The sequence below is a fragment of the Cryptomeria japonica genome, unplaced genomic scaffold (assembly GCF_030272615.1).
Source record: "Cryptomeria japonica unplaced genomic scaffold, Sugi_1.0 HiC_scaffold_616, whole genome shotgun sequence".
Classification (NCBI taxonomy): Eukaryota; Viridiplantae; Streptophyta; class Pinopsida; order Cupressales; family Cupressaceae; genus Cryptomeria; species Cryptomeria japonica.
This window is the reverse complement of record NW_026729418.1, coordinates 5001-20000: the sequence shown is the minus strand read 5'-3', so window position 1 is coordinate 20000 and position 15000 is coordinate 5001. Positions and strand designations below refer to the sequence as shown.

At 59.2% G+C, this 15000-nt stretch overlaps 1 non-coding gene across 1 annotated transcript; it reads left to right on the top strand.

Moving 5' to 3' along the window:
* Positions 1-12465: 12465 nt before the first annotated feature.
* LOC131872459 (5S ribosomal RNA) lies at positions 12466-12584 on the top strand. The gene has a single exon (XR_009370611.1). It is a non-coding gene; the product is annotated as a 5S ribosomal RNA (ribosomal RNA).
* Positions 12585-15000: the final 2416 nt, after the last annotated feature.

Below are 15000 nucleotides of genomic sequence, written 5' to 3'. Positions count from 1 at the left end.
GTCCTGCCGTTAGAGAATGCACCGTGCACGCGACCGAGTAAGGCCACTCAGAGACATCCATTTCCCAGGTATATGCCCCCTACGCACTTTTGGTGGCGCAACTCGCATGAACAGTCCCACCTCGACCCCGTAAACAAGCTTTTTTGCCTCGAAGAGTTCGTCGGAGACGAAGAAGCAACCTTCAGTGCAAACGTAGCACTCTTTTGTGCAACCGCCCAAACAACGCCCCCTCTACCCTCTGTCGAAACACTCGGCATTGCTGCTCCCTAAGGTGAGCTTCTCCTCATAGGCAATTCCGCTCTTATCCGGTCACGTTTGTGTGCCCGAATTTCGCAAGGCAACCTCCATGGGACATGGAAAAGACTCGAGAAGAGAGCTCGCTCACGGGAGAGAGAAGCCAAGGAGACCACGAGAGTGCTGAGAGTGGGACAGCGCTGAATAGGCGGGAGAAGCCTGCGCGTATAAACGGAGATATATATCCAATTGCAACGAAGGAACGTGCCAAAGATCGAGAACAATGGCAGAAATGCTAGTAACGTGCACTTCGGGACCAACGCATCACCGGAAGACAACCGCCAAACATCGAAAGAGTCGCGATGCTCCGCAACCTACGTGCAAAGCGGTCGCACACCGGGTAAGGGAGTGAGAGCCCCAAACATAGCTGGGCGAGGCGCTCACTCCGCTCTTTAATATCTCGTTAATACCGCCAAGGAAATGGCACAAGCACACACACACAAGCATCCTCGGAAGAGGACAGTTCGAGTGACAGGTCAAATCCAAGAGTTCCGAAGACTACCTCCAGGAACAATCGGGAACAAGACCGATTACAAGTCGTCGAGTCTGTTACTGGGCGAACACGAGATGCGCACAGGAAATCGATCAGCCCTCACAATGGCCCAAGGCCAGAGATCGGACTGCTACGATTTACCCCAACAATCATCGTGCCACTCTTCGCAGAGAGGTGATAGACGCCAACGAGCCCGTGCATAGCAATCGAGGTGTAAAAAGGGCGTTGAAGGCAGGAAGCCTGGACGAAAGAGGCTACGAGGTCACCTCGAAGCGGTCTAAGAATCGGGCGCACTTGGGGCGACTACCAGTGCCAACCCCTTATCCCGCGGTGCGTCCGACACACAGAAATTTCCAAGGCGGCCAAGGAGCCTCCCCGCATAGCAATCGGGGTGTGAGGTTACGGATGCAGCATTGATAGCAATCGAGGTGTGAGGCGAAGGATGCAGAAGTGAGAGCCGAGGGATGTAGCAGAGATAGCAATCGGGGTGTGTGATGCAGAAGAGATAGCAATCGAGGTGTGCGGTGGGAAGGGCCCAGCAGCCAGAATGCATGAAGCGACGGATGAAGCAGTGATGACAACCGGGCTGTGAGGAGAGGAGGGATGCAGCCAAGAAAGCAATCAGGGCTCGAGGCAAGGGATGCATCAAGGATAGCAATCATGTTGTGAGGCGAGATTCCAAAGGCTAAACGTGAGAGGCTGCAGGGTCGACTCAGAGAGGTCTATGCATGTGAGAGGCTGAAAGCAAGGTCGACTCGGAGCGGTCTATGCATCGGGCGCGCTTGGGGCGACTACCAGTGCCAACCCCTTATCCCGCGACGCGTCCGACAAAGAGAACGTTCCAAGGCGGCAGAGGAGGTTACCAGCCGAAGGATGCAGTAGCAATAACAGGTATAGTTCCGCGGCGGCCGAGAAGACTCACCGCATAGGAATCGGGATGCGAGGCGAGGGATGCGGCGGGAAGGCCCCGACGGCTAAACGGAAGAGGCTGCAGGGCCGCCTCGGAATGGTCCAAGCATCGGATGCGATTGGGACGACTACCAGTGCCAACCCCTTATCCCGCGATGCGTCCGATACACAGATAGTTCCAAGGCGGCCGAGGAGCCTCACCGCATATCAATCGGGGTGCGAGGCGAGGGATGGGGCGGGAAGGCCCCAACGGCTAGACGGAAGAGGCTTCAGGGCCACCTCGGAATGGTCCAAGCATCGGACGCGCTTGGGGCGACTGCCAGTGCCAACCCCTTATCCCGCGATGCGTCCGATACACAGATGGTTCCAAGGCGGCCGAGGAGCCTCACCGCATAGCAATCGGGGGTGCGAGGCGAGGGATGGGGCGGGAAGGCCCCAACGGCTAGACGGAAGAGGCTTCAGGGCCGCCTAGGAATGGTCCAAGCATCGGACACGCTTGGGGCGACTACCAGTGACAGCCCCCTATCCCGCGATGCGTCCGATACGAAGATGGTTCCAAGGCGGCCGAGGAGCCTCACCGCATAGCAATCGGGGTGCGAGGTGGGGGATGCGGCGAGATGGCCCCAACGGCTAGACGGAAGAGGCCACAGGGCCGCGTCGGAATAGTCCAAGCATCGGACGCGCTTGGGGCGACTACCAGTGACAACCCCTTATCCCGCGATGCGTCCGATACGAAGATAGTTCCAAGGCGGCCGAGGAGCCTCACCGCATAGCAATCGGGGTGCGAGGTGGGGGATGCGGCGAGATGGCCCCAACGGCTAGACGGAAGAGGCTGCAGGGCCGCCTCGGAATAGTCCAAGCATCGGACGCGCTTGGGGCCACTACCAGTGACAACCCCTTATCCCGCAATGCGTCCGATACGAAGATAGTTCCAAGGCGGCCGAAGAGCCTCACCGCATAGCAATCGGGGTGCGAGGTGGGGGATGCGGCGAGATGGCCCCAACGGCTAGACGGAAGAGGCCACAGGGCCGCCTCGGAATAGTCCAAGCATCGGACGCGCTTGGGGCGACTACCAGTGACAACCCCTTATCCCGCGATGCGTCCGATACGAAGATAGTTCCCAGGCGGCCGAGGAGCCTCACCGCATAGCAATCGGGGTGCGAGGCGAGGGATGCGGCGAGATGGCCCCAAAGGCTAGACGGAAGAGGCTGCAGGGCTGCCTCGGAATAGTCCAAGCATCGGACGCGCTTGGGGCGACTACCACTGCCAACCCCTTATCCCGCGATGCGTCCGATACACAGATAGTTCCGAGGCGGCCGAGGAGGTGGGGGATGCAGCGAGATGGCCCCAACGGCTAGACGGAAGAGGCTGCAGGGCCGCCTCGGAATAGTCCAAGCATCGGACGCGCTTGGGGCGACTACCAGTGACAACCCCTTATCCCGCGATGCGTCCGATACACAGATAGTTCCGAGGCGGCCAAGGAGCCTCACCGCATAGCAATCGTGGTGCGAGGTGGGGGATGCGGCGAGATGGCCCCAACGGCTAGACGGAAGAGGCTGCAGGGCCGCCTCGGAATGGTCCAAGCATCGGATGCGCTTGGGGCGACTACCACTGCCAACCCCTTATCCCGCGATGCGTCCGATACACAGATAGTTCCAAGGCGGCCGAGGAGCCTCACAGCATAGCAATCGGGGTGCGAGGCGAGGGATGCGGCGAGAAAGCCCCAACGGCTAGAGGGAAGAGGCTTCAGGTCCGCCTCGGAATGGTCCAAGCATCGGACGCGCTTGGGGCGACTACCAGTGACAACCCCTTATCCCGCGACGCGTCCGATACACAGATAGTTCCAAGGCGGCCGAGGAGCCTCACCGCATAGCAATCGGGGTGCGAGGCGAGGGATGCGGCGAGAAGGACCCAACGGCTACACGGAAGAGGCTTCGGGGCCGCCTCGGAATGGTCCAAGCATCGGACGCGCTTGGGGCGACTACCAGTGACAACCCCTTATCCCGCGACGCGTCCGATACACAGATAGTTCCAAGGCGGCCGAGGAGCCTCACCGCATAGCAATCGGGGTGCGAGGCGAGGGATGCGGCGAGAAGGACCCAACGGCTACACGGAAGAGGCTTCGGGGCCGCCTCGGAATGGTCCAAGCATCGGACGCGCTTGGGGCGACTACCAGTGACAACCCCTTATCCCGCGACGCGTCCGATACACAGATAGTTCCAAGGCGGCCGAGGAGCCTCACCGCATAGCAATCGGGGTGCGAGGCGAGGGATGCGGCGAGAAGGACCCAACGGCTAGACGGAAGAGGCTTCGGGTCCGCCTCGGAATGGTCCAAGCATCGGACGCGCTTGGGGCGACTACCAGTGACAACCCCTTATCCCGCGACGCGTCCGATACACAGATAGTTCCAAGGCGGCCGAGGAGCCTCACCGCATAGCAATCGGGGTGCGAGGCGAGGGATGCGGCGAGAAGGACCCAACGGCTAGACGGAAGAGGCTTCGGGTCCGCCTCGGAATGGTCCAAGCATCGGACGCGCTTGGGGCGACTACCAGTGACAACCCCTTATCCCGCGACGCGTCCGATACACAGATAGTTCCAAGGCGGCCGAGGAGCCTCACCGCATAGCAATCGGGGTGCGAGGCGAGGGATGCGGCGAGAAGGACCCAACGGCTAGACGGAAGAGGCTTCGGGTCCGCCTCGGAATGGTCCAAGCATCGGACGCGCTTGGGGCGACTACCAGTGACAACCCCTTATCCCGCGACGCGTCCGATACACAGATAGTTCCGAGGCGGCCGAGGAGCCTCACCGCATAGCAATCGGGGTGCGAGGCGAAGGATGCGGCGAGAAGGACCCAACGGCTAGACGGAAGAGGCTTCGGGTCCGCCTCGGAATGGTCTAAGCATCGGACGCGCTTGGGGCGACTACCAGTGACAACCCCTTATCCCGCGACGCGTCCGATACACAGATAGTTCCAAGGCGGCCGAGGAGCCTCACCGCATAGCAATCGGGGTGCGAGGCGAGGGATGCGGCGAGAAGGACCCAACGGCTAGACGGAAGAGGCTTCAGGGCCGCCTCGGAATGGTCCAAGCATCGGACGCGCTTGGGGCGACTACCAATGACAACCCCTTATCCCGCGACGCGTCCGATACACAGATAGTTCCGAGGCGGCCGAGGAGCCTCACCGCATAGCAATCGGGGTGCGAGGCGAGGGATGCGGCGAGAAGGACCCAACGGCTAGACGGAAGAGGCTTCAGGGCCGCCTCGGAATGGTCCAAGCATCGGACGCGCTTGGGGCGACTACCAGTGACAACCCCTTATCCCGCGACGCGTCCGATACACAGATAGTTCCGAGGCGGCCGAGGAGCCTCACCGCATAGCAATCGGGGTGCGAGGCGAGGGATGCGGCGAGAAGGACCCAACGGCTAGACGGAAGAGGCTTCAGGGCCGCCTCGGAATGGTCCAAGCATCGGACGCGCTTGGGGCGACTACCGTTGCCAACCCCTTATCCCGCGATGCGTCTGATACACAGATAGTTCCGAGGCGGCCGAGGAGCCTCACCGCATAGCAATCGGGTTGCGAGGCAGATTATTGGGAAGGGAACCCCCTGGGATGCGGCTCAAGCAGTGCCCAAAGGGACTGGAATGCGGAATCACATCGAGAGACCCAAATGCTATACGAGGGCTCAAATCGAATTATCGATTTGGCCACGACATGGACGCATCGGAACGACTACCTTTGCCGAACCACTCGCAATTGCATCCATACCGAAACCAATAGACATTTCCGTTAGAGCCCTCGCATAGCATTCGGGAATCTCGCATGCCCCTCTAAATCGACCAATGCTGGCGCTCAATGAAAATCCGAGCGCTACCACCGTTCGAGCGCCAGCATTGGTCGAGTTAGAGGGGCACGGGGGAGAATGCTCCAGTCAACACCTCCCCTATATAAGTTATTTGTCCGATTCTCGCACAACCGTAGTCTGCCTCGTCGAATCAAACAACGGTCCCAGATTCCGACTTCCGTTCCGTAGAGACCCAAAAGCTAGATGGAGGCTCGCAAGAAAGAGAGTCGGCGCATAGCAATCGGGTTTCTCGAACGTTTAGGGACCGAGCTCACTTGCGGATAGGGCAAAATCCGCCAAGCAACCCAAAAGCTAGACGGGGGCTCGAATCGAATCGCCTAGGCGGCCACAACAACGACGTGTTGGATCGACTACCAGTGCCAAACCATTCAGCAAGACTAGTCTGTGTCGAGGCCGGATAGAGATTCTCAGAGAGCGCCCGCATAGCATTTAGGAGACCTGCCGCGTCCCTCACACTCGACAAATGGTGGTGCACGTTTATAAATCCGAGCGATCCCAACCCTTTCAAGCACCAACATCGGTCGAGATAGAGGGGCACGGAGGGGGCTGCGTGAGACAACACAGTCCCCTATATAAGTTATTTGTCCGATTCTCACACATCCGAAGAATGGTCATCAAATCGGACAACAGCCCAAACTTCCGACTTCCGTCCCAGAAAGCCCAAGAGCTATCTAAAACGTTCATGGCCGGAACTCGATCGCGGCTATACCAGTCCGCCAAGCAACCCAAAAGCTAGACTGGAGCTCTAGTCGAATCACCTCTGTGGCCATTGCAAGGACGTGTTGGAGCGACTACCATTGCCGAACCATTCCGCAGGTCGAGTCCATACCAAGGCCGCATAGAGATTCACGATGAGCTCCTGCATAGCAATCAGGAGACTTGCCGTGTCCATCACAATCGATAAATCCTGGTGCAAGATTTTTGCATCCGAGCGCTCCAACCAGTCGAGCACCAGCATCAATCGACATAAACGGGCACGGGGGGAGGATGCTCGAGAACACTACCTCCCCTATATAAGTTATTTGTCCGATTCTCAAGCAGCCGAAGTCTGGTCATCGAATCGGGTCAAAGACCACAACTTCCGACTTTACCCACAATGCAAGTCATCGAATCGAACATCGGCCCCCGAGTCGGACTCCATGCGTATGTCAGGTCATCGGACCCAAATTCCGCCTTCCTGCGCATGGCGGGCCATCAATATCAACTCGGTCATCGGACCCAAACTCCGCCTTTTTGCGTATGGCACGCCTTCAAATCGGTCATCGGACCCAAATTCCGCCTTCCTGTGCATGGCGGGCCATCAACATCAACTCGGTCATCGGACCCAAATTCCGCCTTTCTGCGCATGGCACGCCATCAACTCGGTCATCGGACCCAAATTCCGCCTTCCTGCGCATGGCAGGTCATCGGACACAAATTCAGACCTCGCCAATATGCCTACGTATCGAATCGGTCATCGGACCCAACTTCCGACTTCATCCATACTGTAGGGTCTTTGAGGTTGGCGCGGTGCGCTCAACCCAGGGAGTCGACCCATCGAAGCATACACCTCCCCTATATAAGCTATTTGTCCGATTCCCACACCTGTGTAGTTTGCACCTCTGACCAGGACATCGACCCCAACTTCCGAACTCGACTGCAACGACGGCACCAGCGCCTTGGTGCGCACCTTGCGACGCACAGTCCCAACATTCGCCTTCCTGCACATGGCAGGTCATCGGACCCAAATTCCGACCTCGCGAGTATGCCTACATATCGAATCGGTCATCGGACCCAACTTCCGACTTCATCCATACCGTAGGGTCTTTGAGGTTGGCGCGGTGCGCTCAACCCGGGGAGTCGACCCAACGAAGCATACACCTCCCCTATATAAGCTATTTGTCCGATTCCCACACCTGTGTAGTTTGCACCTCCGATCAAGACATCGACCCCAACTTCCGAACTCGCCTCCAACGACCGAACCAGCGCCTTGGTGCGCACCTTGCAACGCACAGTGCCAACATTCGCCTTCCTGCACGTGGCAGGTCATCGGACCCAAATTCCGACCTCGCGAGTATGCCTACATATCGAATCGGTCATCGGACCCAACTTCCGACTTCATCCATACCGTAGGGTCTTTGAGGTTGGCGCGGTGCGCTCAACCCGGGGAGTCGACCCAACGAAGCATACACCTCCCCTATATAAGCTATTTGTCCGATTCCCACACCTGTGTAGCTTGCACCTCCGATCAGGACATCGACCCCAACTTCCGAACTCGACTAAAAAGACCGCACCAGCGCCTTGGTGTGCACCTTGCAACGCACAGTGTCAACATTCGCCTTCCTGCACATGGCAGGTCATCGGACCCAAATTCCGACCTCATGAGCATACCTACTAATCGAATTGGTCATCGGACCCAACTTCCGACTTCATCCATACCGTAGGGTCTTTGAGGTTGGCGCGGTGCGCTCAACCTGGGGAGTCGACCCATCGAAGCATACACCTCCCCTATATAAGCTATTTGTCCGATTCCGACACCTGTGTAGTTTGCACCTCCGCTCAGGACATCGACCCCAACTTCCGAACTCGCCTGCAACGACCGAACCAGCGCCTTGGTGCGCACCAAAAGTGCGCACTTTTGGAGGGCACTTTTGTGCGCTCCAAAGGTGCGCACTTTTGGAGGGCACTTTTCTGCGCTCCAAAGGTGCGCACTTTTGGAGGGCACTTTTTGGAGGGCACTTTTCTGCGCTCCAAAGGTGCGCACTTTTGGAGGGCACTTTTTGGAGGGCACTTTTCTGCGCTCCAAAGGTGCGCACTTTTGGAGGGCACTTTTTGGAGGGCACTTTTCTGCGCTCCAAAGGTGCGCACTTTTGGAGGGCACTTTTTGGAGGGCACTTTTCTGCGCTCCAAAGGTGCGCACTTTTGGAGGGCACTTTTTGGAGGGCACTTTTCTGCGCTCCAAAGGTGCGCACTTTTGGAGGGCACTTTTCTGCGCTCCAAAGGTGCGCACTTTTGGAGGGCACTTTTTGGAGGGCACTTTTCTGCGCTCCAAAGGTGCGCACTTTTGGAGGGCACTTTTCTGCGCTCCAAAGGTGCGCACTTTTGGAGGGCACTTTTTGGAGGGCACTTTTCTGCGCTCCAAAGGTGCGCACTTTTGGAGGGCACTTTTGTGCACTCCAAAGGTGCGCACTTTTGGAGGGCACTTTTCCTGTGCTCCAAAGGTGCACACCTAGGTGAGCACCTTCGACCACACCTTGTAGCACACCAAACTCTGACTTTCGACTTCATCCGCAATGCAGGGTCTTTGAGGTTGGCGCAATGCGCACAACCAGGGGAGTCGACCCATCAAACCCAACACCTCCCCTATATAAGCTATTTGTCTGATTCTCATACATGCGTAGCCTGCAGGAGCAATTAGGACATCGACCCCAACTTTCGGCTTCTAAACGAAAACAAGGTCTTTGAGGTTGGTGTAATGCGAACAACTAGGGGAGTCAACCCATCAAACCCAACACCTCCCCTATATAAGCTATTTGTCTGATTCTCATACATGTGTAGTCTACAGGAGCAATTAGGACATCGACCCCAACTTTTGACTTCTTAACGAAAACAAGGTCTTTGAGGTTGACGTAATGCGCACAACCAGGGGAGTCGACCCATCAAACCCAACACCTCCCCTATATAAGCTATTTGTCCGATTCTCATACATGTGTAGCCTGCAGGAGCCATTAGGACATTGACCCCAACTTTTGACTTCTTAACGAAAACAAGGTCTTTGAGGTTGGCGTAATGCGCACAACCAAGGGAGTTGACCCATCAAACCCAACACCTCCCCTATATAAGCTATTTGTCTGATTCTCATACATGTGTAGCCTGCAACAACGATTAGGACATCCACCCCAACTTCTGAATTCGTCTGCGTTGACCGCACCAAAGGTGCACGCCTTGGTGCTCACCAAAATCCGACTTCCGACTTCTTCTGCTATGCGGGGTCTTTGAGGTTGGCGCAGTGCGCACAACCAGGGGAGTCAACCCACCGAATGCAACACCTCCCCTATATAAGCTATTTGTCTGATTCTCATACATGCGTAGACTGCAGCAATGATTAGGACATCCACCCCAACTTTTGACTTCTTAAACAAGACAGGGTCTTTGAAGTTGGTGCAGTGCACACAACCAGGGGAGTCGACCCATCAAACGCAACACCTCCCCTATATAAAGCTATTTGTCCGATTCTCATACGTGTAGTCTGCAGCAGCGATTAGGACATCGACCCCAACTTCCGAATTCGTTTGCATTGACCGCACCAAAGGTGCACGCCTTGGTGTGCACCCTGGAGTGCACTTTGGTGCTCACCTCGGTGCACACTTTGGTGTGCACCTCGGTGTGCACCAAAGGTGCGCACCTTGGAGCGCACCAAAGGTGTACACTTTGGAGCGCACCACATAGGGTCTTTGAGAGGTTGGCGCAGTGCGCACACCAAGGTGGGTGTTGAGGTGCGTGCCGAGGTGGGTGGGTGCTAGGGTGCGCTCCATGGTGGGTGCCAGGGTGGGTGCGTGCTAGGGTGGATTCCAAAGAGGGTCATAGGGTGGGTGCCAAGGTGGGTTGGTGATATAGTGGGTTCAAAGGTGGGTACTAGGGTGGGTTCCAAGGTGGGTCACAAGTTGGGTGCCAGGATGCGTGGGTGTTAGGTTGGGTGCCAAGGTGGGCTCCTGCGTGGGTGGGTGCTAGGGTGGGTTTCAAGGTGGACGCGAGGGCGGGTGCCAAGGTGGGTAACAAGTTGGGTGTTAGGATGGGTGAGTGCTAGAGTGGGTGCCAAGGTGGGTGGGTGCTAAGGTGGATGCCAAGGTGGTTCACAGGGTGGGTGGGTTCTAGGGTGAGTTCCAAGGTGGGTCACAGGTTCAGTGCTAGGGTGGGTGTCAAGGCGGGTGTCGAGGTGCCTGGGTGCTAGGGTGTGGATGCCAATGTGGGTCATAGGGTGGGTACTAGGGTGGGCTGCAATGTGGGTGCCAAGGTGGGTAACATGCTCGGTGGGTTCTAAATTGGGTGCCAGGGTGGGTGTGCACCCACCTTGCCCGAGGTGGGTGCCAAGGTGCCAGTGTGGGTGGGTGCTAAGGTGGATGCCAAGGTGGGTGAGAAGGTGGGTGATAGGTTGAGTGGTAGGATGGGTGGGTGCCAAGATGGGTCACAGGGTGGGTGCAAGGGTGGGTAGGTGCTAGGGTTGGTGTCAGGGTGGGTGGGTGCTAGGTTGGGTTCCAAGGTGGGTGCGAGGGTGAGTGTCAAGGTGGGTCACAGGTTAGGTGCTAGGATGGGTGAGTGCTAGGGTGCAAAGGTGCCAGGGTGGGTGCTAGGATGGGTCGATGCTAGGGTGAGTGGCAAGGTGGGTCCACAAGTGTCAAGGTGGGTGCCGAGGTGGGTGCCAAGTCGGCGACTGCTATGGTGGATGCCAAGGTGGGTCACGGGGTGGGTGCCAAGTTGCTAGGTTGGGTTCCAAGGTGGGTGCCAACGTGGGTGCTAGGGTGCGTGGGTTAAAGGGTGTGTCACAACGTGGGTGCCAGGATGGGTGCGCACCCACACTGGCCAAGACGGGTGCGGGTGCAAGGTTGGGTTCCAAGCCCGGTCACAGGCTGGGTGCTAGGATGGGTGGGTGCCAAGGTGGGCACCAGGGTGGGTGCACCCACCCTGGCCAAGGTGGGTCACGGGGTGGGTCCTAGGGTGGGTAACGGGGTGGGTACTAAGGTGCGTGCCAAGGTGGGTCATAGGGTGGGTGCCAAGGTGGGCACCAGGGTGGGTGTGCACCAACCCTAGCCAGGGTAGGTCACGGGGTGGTTGTCGGGGTGGGCGTCAAGGAGCCAAGGTGGGTGGCAAGTAGCCAAGTTGCGTGCCAAGGTGGGTGTCGGGGTGGGTGCCAAGGATCCAAGGTGGGTGCCAAGGAACCAAGGTGGGTGTCTGGGTGGGTGCCGAGGTGGGAGCCAGGGTGGGTCCCAAGGTGAGTGCAAAGGTGGGTGCCAGGGTCAAGGTGAGTGCCAATGTGGGTTCCAAGGTGCCAGGGTCAGGGTGAGTGCCAATGTGGGTTCAAAGGTGCTAAGTTGGGTGCGAGGTTGGGTGCGAGGGTGGGTGGGTGCCAAGGTGTGCTAGGTGGAAGCCCGGGTGGGTCGGCATCCCATGGGTGTCGAGTTGGGTGCCTGATGGGTGCTTCTTGTCAAGTTTTAGTCGTCGGGACTCATTTCGAGCCTTAGAGGTCGTTTCTTGTCCGGTTGCCCTGTCTTCGACCTGGGAACCCAATTTTGGTCCTCGGGTCCCATTTTTTTTTGTCTCGCATCCCACTTTTGGCCTGTGGCCTTTTCGGGGTCGATTCTCGTTTTGGGCATCAGAGCATGTTTCTTCTCCTAAAACCCAATATTTGTTTATTAAGTCTCGGAACACATTTTTGTTCTCGTGGACCCATCATGGGTCTTGGAACGCATTTGTGGTCCTTGGGTCCCATTTTGCATCCCGAAACTTGTGTTTTGGTGCTTGATCCCTATTTTGGGTGCCCACCTTGCACCAAGTGCGCACCCGGGGCAAACCGAGCGCCTTGGTGCACCGGGGCAAGATCGAGCGTGCACCCGAGGCGCCCCGAACATGCACCAAGGTGCACTCGGCCCACATGTGAGCGCAGGTCGTTGCGCCCGAGGTGGTGTGTGGGCACCGCGTTGCAGACGGGACACTGCACGCACACGACGCCCCCTCCAGGTGCACGCACGTAGGCCGGGCCGGGTGCACACCCGACGCCCTAGCAAGGTGCGCGCACCCGGGCAGGGCTCACACTTGGCGAACGGGGCGCACTTCGCGAGGGAGGGTGTGCACCTCGACGGGGGTGGGTGGCCGGGGTGGATTCGCACGTGGGTCGCGGTTTGCTAAGTACACACTGCGACAAGCTCATAACGGGTGCGATCATACCAGCGTTAGTGCACCGGATCCCATCAGAACTCCGCAGTTAAGCGCGCTTGGGCCGGAGTAGTACTGGGATGGGTGACCTCCCGGGAAGTCCCGGTGTTGCACCCTTTTTTAGTTTTTCGCCGGGCGTCGCAATGCTATTTGAATAAACCTTTTGCCCGTTTGCGTTCTCGTCGGGGCCGGGCCGGGCCGGGGTGCGCTGCCCGCACTACCGCGCGCGCGGGGGCGACACCGAGCGCGCACCCGAGGCGCCCCGAGCACACAGGCCACGGTGCAACCCGGGCGTTGTGCGCGCACCCCGGTGCGCCCGAGGTGCTGCGCGCGCACCCAGGTGAAATCGGTGTGCACCTCGGCCAGTGCGCGCTCGGTCGAGTCGCGCACGTTGGCCAAGGTGCACGGTGATGTTTCTTACTCTAAGGTTCCGCACCAGACGCCCGGGACAGGTGAGCGAAGCTGGGCGGGGCCGGGTGCGCGGCCGGGGCAGGTGCACGCAGCTGGAGAGAGCTTTGGAGCACACTTCGGAGCGCACCAATGATGCGCTCCATTCAAAAGTTTCCTGAAAAGGCAAAAAAAGTTGAGATTATAGAATTTCCCACTTGAGAGATTGTAAAAAAAAAAAATTTAAAATGAAGGAAACGCGGGTGCCAAGGTGTGCGCAGCCCAGCCAAGGTGTGCGCACCAAGGCGCCCACCCTGGCGAAGGTGCACGCAAGGTGCGCACCCGAGGCAAACCGGACAATTAACCCAACTTTCGACTTCGCGCGCACCTTGGAGCGCACTTCGGAGCGCTCCTTGGTGCGCACCAATCTTGGGCACCTCGGAGTGCACCATGGCGCCCACCAAGGTGCGCACCCGGGGCAAACCGAGCTCCGACTTCGTGCGCACCTTGGAGCGCACGAAAGGTGCGCACCATGGCGCCCACCAAGGTGCGCAGCCCAGCCAAGGCGTGCGCATCAAGGTGCGCACCCTGGCGAAGGTGCGCACCCGGGGCAAACCGAGCTCCGACTTCGTGCGCACCTTGGAGCGCACAAAAGGTGCGCAACCCAGCCAAGGTGTGCGCACCCCGGTCAAACCGAGCTCCGAATCGTGCGCACCAGAGGTGCACGCCATCGTGCGCACCTTGGAGCACACTTCGGAGCCCTCCTTGGTGCGCGCCGATGTTGCGCACCTCGGAGCGCACCCGGGGAAAACAATGCAATTAACCCGACTTTCGACTTCGTGGGCACCTCGGAGCGCTCTCGGGTTCGCACCTCGGAGCACACCGAGGTGCGCACCTTTGATGCGCTGCCTTCACCAATTTCCAGAAAAGGCAAGAAAACATTGAGAAGGTGTGCGCACCGAGGTGCCCACCCTGGCGAAGGTGCACGCGAGGTGCGCACCCGGGGCAAACCGGGCTCCGACTTCGTGCACGCCGCACCTTGGAGCACACTTCGGAGCGCTCCTTGGTGCGCACCAGGGCGCGCAACCCAGCCGAGGTGCCCACCCCGGCGAAGGTGCACGCGAGGTGCGCACCCGGGGCAAACCGGGCTCCGACTTCGTGCACGCCATGGTGCCCACCGCGGCGAAGGTGCACGCGAGGTGCGCACCCGGGGCAAACCGGGCTCCGACTTCGTGCACGCCGCACCTTGGAGCACACTTCGGAGCGCTCCTTGGTGCGCACCATGGTGCCCACCAGGGCGCGCAACCCCGCCGAAGGTGCACGCGAGGTGCGCACCCGGGGCAAACCGGGCTCCGACTTCGTGCACGCCGCACCTTGGAGCACACTTCGGAGCGCTCCTTGGTGCGCACCATGGTGCCCACCAGGGCGCGCAACCCCGCCGAAGGTGCACGCGAGGTGCGCACCCGGGGCAAACCGGGCTCCGACTTCGTGCACGCCATGGTGCGCACCGCGGCGAAGGTGCGCACCCGGGGCAAACCGGGCTCCGACTTCGTGCACGCCGCACCTTGGAGCACACTTCGGAGCGCTCCTTGGTGCGCACCAGGGCGCGCAACCCAGCCGAGGTGCCCACCCCGGCGAAGGTGCACGCGAGGTGCGTACCCGGGGCAAACCGGGCTCCGACTTCGTGCACGCCGCACCTTGGAGCACACTTCGGAGCGCTCCTTGGTGCGCACCATGGTGCCCACCAGGCCGCGCAACCCAGCCAAGGTGTGCGCACCAAGGTGCACGCGAGGTGCGCACCCGGGGCAAACCGGGGTCCGACTTCGTGCACGCCGCACCTTGGAGCACACATCGGGGCGCTCCCGGGTTCGCACCGGCGTTGCGCACCGTGGTGGGCACCTCGGAGCACACCAAGGTGGGCAGCGAGGTGCGCACCTTTGATGCGATGCCTTCACTAATTTCCATAAAAGGCAAAAAAAAAACGAGATTTTAAAATTTCCGTTTTGAAAGATAGTGAGAAAAAGGGAATGCTGGTGCCATCTTGAGCCCGCCCTGGTGCGCAGCCCAGCCAAGGTGTGCGCACCAAGGTGCCCACCCTGGCGAAGGTGCGCGCCCGGGCAATTAACCCAACTTCCAACTTCGCGCG